This window comes from Cuculus canorus, chromosome 10 (assembly GCF_017976375.1).
Source record: "Cuculus canorus isolate bCucCan1 chromosome 10, bCucCan1.pri, whole genome shotgun sequence".
In the NCBI taxonomy this organism is placed as follows: Eukaryota; Metazoa; Chordata; class Aves; order Cuculiformes; family Cuculidae; genus Cuculus; species Cuculus canorus.
The window spans coordinates 1,581,320-1,590,165 of record NC_071410.1 but is presented as its reverse complement, the minus strand read 5'-3'; the positions used below and the strand labels follow the sequence as shown (position 1 = coordinate 1,590,165).

At 48.0% G+C, this 8,846-nt stretch overlaps 1 long non-coding RNA gene across 1 annotated transcript; it reads left to right on the top strand.

The window, feature by feature from the left end:
- The first annotated feature begins 452 nt into the window (after positions 1-452).
- LOC128853156 (uncharacterized) lies at positions 453-8,568 on the top strand. Its single transcript, XR_008451471.1, has 4 exons — positions 453-734; positions 826-3,239; positions 4,269-4,447; positions 6,449-8,568. It is a non-coding gene; the product is annotated as an uncharacterized LOC128853156 (long non-coding RNA).
- The last annotated feature ends 278 nt before the right edge of the window (positions 8,569-8,846 follow it).

Here is an 8,846-nt window from a genome sequence, read left to right as displayed (position 1 = left end):
CGCCACACCACACACAGCTCCAACTACTTCATTTTTGGAGCCTCTCCCTCGGCTCCAAGTGAAGTGTTTAGGATGAACAAGAGCAAAGAGGGTCATTCCAAGCTTTTTATTTCCAACACAAAGGTATTTCTGGCTGTACTGTGAGGCTGTGCTATGGGGAATCTGTTCTTGGATCTCCTCCTTCATGCATTTCACTGTGTGATGCTGCTTTGCCCACCATCGTAAGAATGAGTTGGAAGTTGGATGCAAAGCTAAAGGGTTCTGTTTGCTGGTTTAATGTAGGCTGATGTTGATGTCACCTGTGATGTGGGACCTCTGGAGCCACGTGGTGACCAGGGAGATGCTCATCTGTGGGGTTTGGCTGGAGCAGAGGGGGGGTTCAGTTTGGGGTCTTGAATTGGCTCCTGGCAGAGAGCCGCTGATCGCCCTCCACTTACAGCTCTAACAGAAAACTGTCCTCCATCACTGCTGTACTTATCTCACCCCATTGTCACCACAAAAGAGTAACCTCTAACAAACTCAGGCTTGTAACTTCCAGCAGGGACGGACCATTATTCCCAGTGTGTAAATGAAGAAGTGAGGCAGCAACCGAGGCCTGAGCGCTGGGCTACTCTCAGCCAGCTTTCACCAGCTACAATGTCCATCCTCAGCTCACCACCAGCCAAAGGTTCATCCTGAGCTCACCACCAGCAAGCCACGGTGGCAACCAGAAGCGCTGCCTCGCTGGGCTCCAGGTGTGGAGGCAGCTTCAGGGCACACTTGTAGCAACATAACTGCTCCTCACGCTGCTTACACTTCACTTTCTGTCTTCTGCTTTTCTTGCAGACTATGGGAAAATTCACTGCTGGAGCGTCGGAGACGAGCCTCACGTGGATCCTCGTGGAGGATCTCAGCTGGCAGCAGCTCAGGGCCTCTATTGCAGCCTCTGGACCCACCAGCACTGTCTCCAGAGCCCGGCATTTGCAGGAAACTCGGTAAAGCGAGGGCTCCGTGTTTCTGCAGAGGAGCTTTTCTCCATGTAGAACCTTCCCAGGTCCAGCAGGCTCCATCGCAAGGCGCTCATAATAGCTGCAGTGGGGAAGGCAGCGCAGACTTTTTTTCACAGCAAGAGAAGATGGGGAAAGTTGGAAGAGGCCAATTTTTTTTCCTGCTTTCTCATGCACTGGAGGGTCCTTATTCATTTGAATAGCAGGTCCTCTCACACAGCAATCGTTTCTGTCACCAAACAGCAGAGAAGGACTCCTTACGCAGCAACCTCGCGCAGAGCACTGCTGCTCAGACCTTCCCATCTGCTCTCTGAGCATGGAAAACCAGATGCATGCCAACCTCAGAAGGGAGAGAATTAGCCCTGAACAAATAAGTAGATTGCAGTAACGGGTACAATGTGGAGGTTTCCTCAAGGAGACAGTATTTGTATTCTTCACAGCTGCATCTTTTTCCTTTTCTCTTCTTTTTTGCCCCCTCTTATTTAGCCTGAAGTGCTCCCAAACCCTTCATGCCATGTGGCTGCTTCTGATTTGCATCAAAGCCCCAATCCATCGCTGCTCTGTGCTGTGATAGATGACGTCGGCTCCCACAAAGCAGATATAAAGCGCTCATTGGAGAGTATGGCGAGCCTCTTCCCCAGCGGTACGGACAGTGATGCGATGCAAAGGTGAGGGTGCTCCAGCTCTGCCGTGTCTGCCGAGCGCTGCGGCTGGAAGAGGAACCCCCAGCGCAGAGCAGGGGCCCCTGAGCCTCCAGCAAGTAGGAAAAAAATAAAAAGGGAATGGAAACAATAATGAGGAATGAGGTTATTGTAGGGGAGAGCAAGGAAAAGAGGTTGTTCGGGGACAGTGAAGAAAATGCCAGATAGGAAAGAAATGGTGCTCTGAGGAAAGACAATGGAGAAATAGAGTGAAACAATTGAAACCCCATGTCAAATCCGAGCAGGGAGATCGCTGATCGAGCCATATTTCATGAAGGTGCTGCGGTTTTGCTCACTTCCAGCACACGCAGCTCAGGGGACACAGACACCGCTCTTTGCATACGCAGCTAAGTTGGAACTTCGGTGCTAATGCGATGCCATGAGGGAGCCAGGTTTTACTCCGCAGATATGAGGGGACGGGTAGGAGATAGAAAATGAGGAGCAGCCAGAAGAATGAGTGAAGCTGCATCTCCTGACAGAAGGTGGGAAACCTGTACCACATGCACAACAGGAGACAAAACCACGCAACAAAGAGAAAAGAATCACATTACACTGGGCATGAAAGTATTTTTGGGTTGCATCAGGCCCTTATTGCTGATGGTTCACCTGCAGCTCATCCAGATATGGCTTTTAGAGCAAGTTTAAAAAGAGGCCAACATTTCAACAACTGAAATCTCAGCCTTTTGTCTGATGGAAAAAATCAATTCCAAATGTGGAAATTTCAATGCAGACTATAATTTTGCAGTTCAAATTTATTCTCCTTGCTTGATTTCTTTTTTGTCTTCCCCTCCCCTCTGTTTTTCAGAAGCTGGCTCTAATGCTTCATTCCCACTCTCCAAAGACCCTTGGCAGCTGAGTTCCATGTAGCAGGAAACGAGCCCCTGCCCTGCCTTGCCCAGGGAGCATACCCCCTCCTTCCAAATCTCCTGTCTTTGGGATAAAAATACAGGATCCTGATTCTTCAGCAGCTTACAAATTTTATGTTTGTGTAAAGCAACAGTAAAACATGTCAATGATGTTGTTTTAAACATTTTCAGTTTGGTTTATAAGAGCTACTGGTGGATTCATGTTGGCTTTCTCCTTTTCTTGCTAGAGCAAGGTCAAGCATCCTCCAGTTCTAACATGCTTAAGTTATGGTTGTTTTGAGTATTTCTGAGGACCCAGCTACTCGGATTACTTTGAACTACGACTATATTCACGTCAGACGTGACTTAGCTCTACTGGCACAGCTACCAGGTCAGCTGAAGAATTGCCTGTGTATTTACCCTGGGAGCAATGACTCCACTCCAGCTCCTCCAAGCCCGAGCCTTCCCACCACTGAAATATCCAACGCATCTCCTGCGTGTTCTGAGGATGCTGCAACACCAGCGAATGAGGTGGGATGGGCCCCCTTTGGCAAGGAGAAGCTGTTTGCAAGGAGCCCATGATTTCCTTCAGCTGGATCACAGGCTCTCAGAATGACCCGAGTTGGAACAGACCCATGAGGATGATCAAGTCCAGCTCCTATATCTGCATAGGACAACCCCGAAACCATCTCAGTCCAGAGCAAAAGGTACGGTGCCGTATTGCTTGCACTTTCCCTGGCACTTGCTTGGGCCTGCCTGTCCCAAGCGCTTTGTTGAGACACAGAGTTCTTCAGCTTGTTTGGGGCTTTTTGTTTGTTTTCTTCTTGGCTTGGGGGAAGAGCTATAAATTTATGGGTAAACACAGCTAGTGTTTGGAATTAGACTGAATTGGGATGTTTGATTCCTATCTGAGCCCTTGCTGAATAATCTGAGGAGGAACTGAGCAGAAAGCCCTTGCAGAAGGTGGTGAAGGCATGTGGGAGAGACCAAGCAGGTGTCTCCCAGCCATCTCCTCCTGCAGAAGCGGCAGCTCCAAGCTGGGGCGAAGAGAAGCAAGCAATAACTGCCTTGCTCCAGGTTTTCAGGCCAGGAAAGCGCTGGTGCTCAGGCAGCGCTTGGGGCCGTGGCCATCAGCTAGACAGTGAAGGAGAGCTGGAGGGTGCCGTGTTCCCCTTGGCCAGAAGGCCAGCAGCTCCGGCGTTGCACATACTTCTCCAAGGCTCTGCAGAGCCTCTGGGACCAGTTGCTCTCCTCTGGAATGTCATCAAAGAGCAAATGTTAATGTGTTAATTACAAGGGCTGAGTTCAGCGAAGAGTCAGTGCTGCTGCTGAATATAAGCAGGCAGTCAGCTCGACGATGACCCAGGCAGCCGAGTGCTCCTGACCCTCAGAAACTACCAGCACCCTCAGCCTCCAGGGATCCTCCCAGCCCTGCGGAGGCCTTTCCAGCTGTTTTTCTCCCTCATTTCCAAAGCAGCTGGAGTGCAATTAGTTTGCCACGGCTGATCGCATCCTGTGTGGAGCTCCAGAGGAGCCGCGCTGCCTCTCAGTGCTCCCTGACATCCTCTGTCCTTATTATTGGCACTGAGCAATGTGGGAGCTCCGTCTGTCCCTGCTCCCGGTGTGGGTGACAGGGTGACGCTCTCCTTCACCCTGACACAGAGGTCAGGAGCAGGGCTGCAGCAACAACCCGGGGTTTAGTTCATTTTTCCTATTAGATCCTGTTGTGTTTGCAGTGAACTCGGTCAGACCTGATGGCTGTGCGAGGGACGGTGCGGCCGCAGCTCCGGGTCAGCACTCGTGGTGTTCACACCCTGTGCTACGTGAGCGAAAGAAGCACAAAACAGATGCTCTGTGCAAATTGCCCGGGCACTGAACTTCATCCCTTGCCACTTCCAGCAGCCATAAACACAAGGTATGTTTATTGGGCGCGGCAGAGGGCTTCTGTTTTGCACCTTTATCATCACTTTGTACCATCAGCTTTGTGGATCCAGTGATGATAGGATGAGGTGTAACGGTTTTCAGCTGAAAGAGGGGAGATGGAGAGGAGATCTCAGGAAGAAATGTTTTGCTGTGAGTGTGGGGAGGCCCTGGTCCAGATTGCCCAGAGCAGCGGTGGCTGCCCCATCCCTGGAGGGGTTCAAGACCAGGTTGGATGGGGCTTGGAGCCCCTGATCTAGGGGGAGGTGTCCCTGCCCATGGAACTGGATGGGCTTTAAGGTCCCTTCTAACCCAAACCATTCCATGATTCTATGAGTTTGTGTAGGATTTTACATGAGAACTTCTGTGCAATGAGTTTCTGCTATGGGGTGGCGGGTTCCATGGGAGAGATGTGCAGCAGGGTTCTGGGTCCACCTTGGAGAAGGAAGCACAGATGGCAAAATGTGGTGTCCATCTATATCTCCTTCACCTGCCAAGATTCTTTGCCAATCCCTTCTGACTGGCCCTACTGATAACAAGAATCTGTCTTCGTTTTCTTCAAAAGATATGTCTCTTCTTTTCTGTAATATTCCTACTGTTCCGGTTGTACCAGGAATATGAACCACTGTGCCCAGGGAGAGGGCAGAAAGTCCTGTGGATGTTTCTGGACTCAAAATAAAACCTCCTAACTTGGGTTTATTTTTTGACTTAAAATGGCATTAGTTTCTTAATGACACAGGGGACAAAACTACACAGAACGTGGAGCGGAGTGCTGGTATAACCCATCACCTCTGATGGGGTTTGGGTAGTGTTGATTAGTGTTAAACTATTTCTGCTGGTGACGACTTGTTTGTGGGGTTCAACAGCAAACAAACAGCCAAGTCTCTGGGACGGGGCTGAGCGCAGCTGTGTGAGCAGAGCGGCCAGTACGGTTCCTCTGCCTTCAGGGGAAATCCCTGCTCCTGACACCCTCCCAGCTTTTCCCACTGTGCTTCTTTCAAAATACACAGCACAGGGCACTGGTTTGCTCTCGATGGACCCAATCCTTGGTTGAAGAAAGCCCTCCTAATTCCACCAGGGCGGATGGAGCCACGCCAGCCCATGCTGGTGGAAAACCTGCCCCAGTGCACACTGTTTGCTTTTGAGGATCTAAGCACAGGCACTTCCAACAAAGCGCTGTTTGATAAAACTGTGTTTGCCAGGTTGCCTTGCCTCGGTCCCTCCTGCAGTGTACACACCGCGTTTGTAGAGAACACGAGCAGATGAAGCCAGTGCCTTCCAAGACCTTGTTCGCAGGTCCTAACGAATGCAAGAGATGGGAGGCTTTGCTAGACACTAATTAAAATAACCATAATCATCATTATTAGTGCCAGGAAAGTAGGGGAGGGTGGGAATGTGTTTATTATGGGCTGGCACTAGAAATCCAGAGCAGCTGGTAATCGCGATGATAAGCAGTTTGTTGGTTTGGAGGGGGTTTGTGCATCCAGGTGTTTACTGTGTCCACCTGTATGTGGCAGGGTTTTTGTTATTCGAGCCTTCCAGCAACCTCCTCTGCCCATGTTCAGACTGGAATATGGTGTAATTGTAATATTCGTGTTATCTCTCTTTTCTCCCCTTTCTCGGCAAATGATTTTCTTTACCATTTCTTTACTATTTTTTCTTTCTTACCCTCTTTTTTTATTGCTCACCTAAAGCAGTCAAATTAGCAAAGAAAAAATAGAAATTACAATTCAAAATTTTCTACTGGAAGCATGAGCATGTTTTTGGCTGTGTTCCTTGCTATTGTTTTGTTAAGATGGACTCTCCTTAACTCTCCTTTTCCATTCCCGAGACTGCCCTTCCTTTATAAGCCCAGATTTCTTCCTATTCGTGCTCTCTTCCCTCCCTCCTGACTCATTTCCACTTCCCATTTCGGCTGTTTCTTTTTTGTTTCCTTTTCCTTTCTCCAAATATTCTCTCAGCTTATATTCTGCTCTTTTCAATTCCTTCTTCCCAGGCCCGGATCCACCCCCCATCCGATACCACTGCTGTTTGTGCCTCTATCCTCTTCCTCTCTAGACCGAAAGCACAGCCTGGGTGATCATTTCCTCAAATTCCAGCTTTTCCCAAGCTGGTGGCTCGAGATGAGCACCGCCTGTCTCCACGGGGGAAACCTGGCCTCACCGCTGTCCTTGCACGGTCCCGACGGCTCTCCAGGAATTCCAAATATCACTAAAACTCCCCTCAGACTTGTTCCACGCTGCTCTGTAATTGCTGACACACCTAATCAGGGCCTTCTTTCCAAGCAGTTTGGTCACTACACGCCAAAAATTTCTCCGATGCATCTTTGCCATCTGGAACAAACGCTCATGTGCCTTCAGCCGTAGAGTTTCCAGTTTCTGCTGAAAAACAATTTCCCCTTACTGTCACTCCAAACAAACCCAAATGTTAGATCCAGGCAGCAAAGATTCGGTCATTTATTTTCCACGGTGTGGGAACAGATTTTGTACTTGAAGCAATTTTGGTTTTAAAGGAGCCCTGGAGCTTGTGGAATGTGGGCAGTTTTTAGATCTTTCATCCTAAGGCTCACTAGGAACTCGCTGGGGCTCTGTAAGCTTTTCCATCAGACATCATGTACTCTAGAATTACCAGTGAATGCTTTGCTAGGACATAAGGTGTTTTTAGAATGGAAAATTAAAGGGGGGGGAAATATTTAATGAAATCCTTTAGGAAAAGGATTTTTCCGATTGCTAAAATGCTGCATTATTGCCTACAAAGGAATTCTTGTAATAATCAAAGCTGAGAGGTCTGATAGCCTTCAGTGTGAAAAATGCTCACCATTCACCCCCCCAAGACCTCCTTTATTCTGGATATTGGACACAGTGTGCTCCTGATGGGGAATCAGGCTGCCGTCTATCACACAACACCGCTAGTCATAACTTCTAAAGTTTAGCTGGCAATGAATAAATGCAGACCCTGAGGAGTCAAAATAGTCCTTGAATTGCTGCCTTCAGCAGCAACGTTCATTTAATGCAATCTATTTCAAATTTCCAAATCGCATCCTGATGGGTCCCTTTCAGAGGATCTCCCAAAATTAAATACAAATATTCCACTTCAGAAATCAAGTCCCCGGGGCATTAGATACGCTTCGCTGCAGATTAATTAGATCCCATGGAGTTATAAGATTCCTGAGATGGAGTGCTGAAGATTCCAAGAATTCTCACAAAGGTGAAATGATGGTGAAAACAAACTTGTGTTCCCAGAGCACAAGAAGGCAGAAAGCAGGTCAGGATTCACCAAGTCCCACCTTGGGCTTATTTTCTCCCTTTTCTGAAGTGGTCACAAGCCTTAAACCTGAGCTGGTATTAAGGAATTTTACTTCAGATTCATCAGTGAAATGAGGAGCTAAGTATTAGTGACAGAAGTATGAGGTGACTTAAAACAGAGGAGCAGCTTATTGTTCCTCTGAACCCTTTTTTGAAGGTTTCAACCTATTTTACAGGTGTGAAGAACTATTAATTCCTCATCAACCAACCTAAAACACGCAATGCGCTGATCCACGTTATTTCACAGGGCAAAAGCAGAGCTACTGCGCGGCTGCACCAGCATCAGGCCAGCAGCCACGCGCGTGCTGTAAAACCTGGGGAAGGGGTAGAAAGAAGGGGAAACGTCAGGGCAGAGACTACGACAGAGATTTTGCCAGTTATCCTGTGAAGGGGAAAAGGTTTCCCCTTCCTTCTCCACCTGGAATTGGCAGTCCATCCAGCTACCAAGTCTTACTTTTTGGGTCACAAAAGACCTTACAGTGAGCTGCTCAGACAAAGAACTTCTCGTACGTGTTCAAAAGCTTAAATAAACAGGAGTAACAGCTGAGATCGCACAATGAAAAGGTAATGGGCTCCTCAGAAAAGCCACCTTTCCGCACACCAGCACCGAAGGTACATTTTCAGTGATACTAAAGCATAACGGTAGCACCAGCTTGTTTCCTCCCCAAAACAAATGTAAAATTCAAAACCATTAGTGAAGCCTAGACAATCAAACACAAAGAAAGAGAAGACAGGGAGAACACTTCAGCAAGTACCAAATACACAGAGATGCAAGCTGAGGATGATTTTATCTGTTCCTTCGCTGTTTGCTATCAATTTGCAGAGAATATATTCACTTAATGGGCTGATATGAATAAAATTAAAATTACAGTGAGTGGCTTTATGGCGTTTATTTAACCAGATAAGCTATTAGTCGCCTAGAAATTCAGCAGACTCCACCACCTCCAGCCTTCCTCACACTGCTTGCTTATTTAAAAAGATGGATGGGAATTTATTTTCGTCCTGTTTAGCATAGGTTGCTCAGGGTGGCAAATCAACCACTTCCAGCAGTCTCCAGAGAGGAATTCTCTGACATAAAGGAGCCATTTC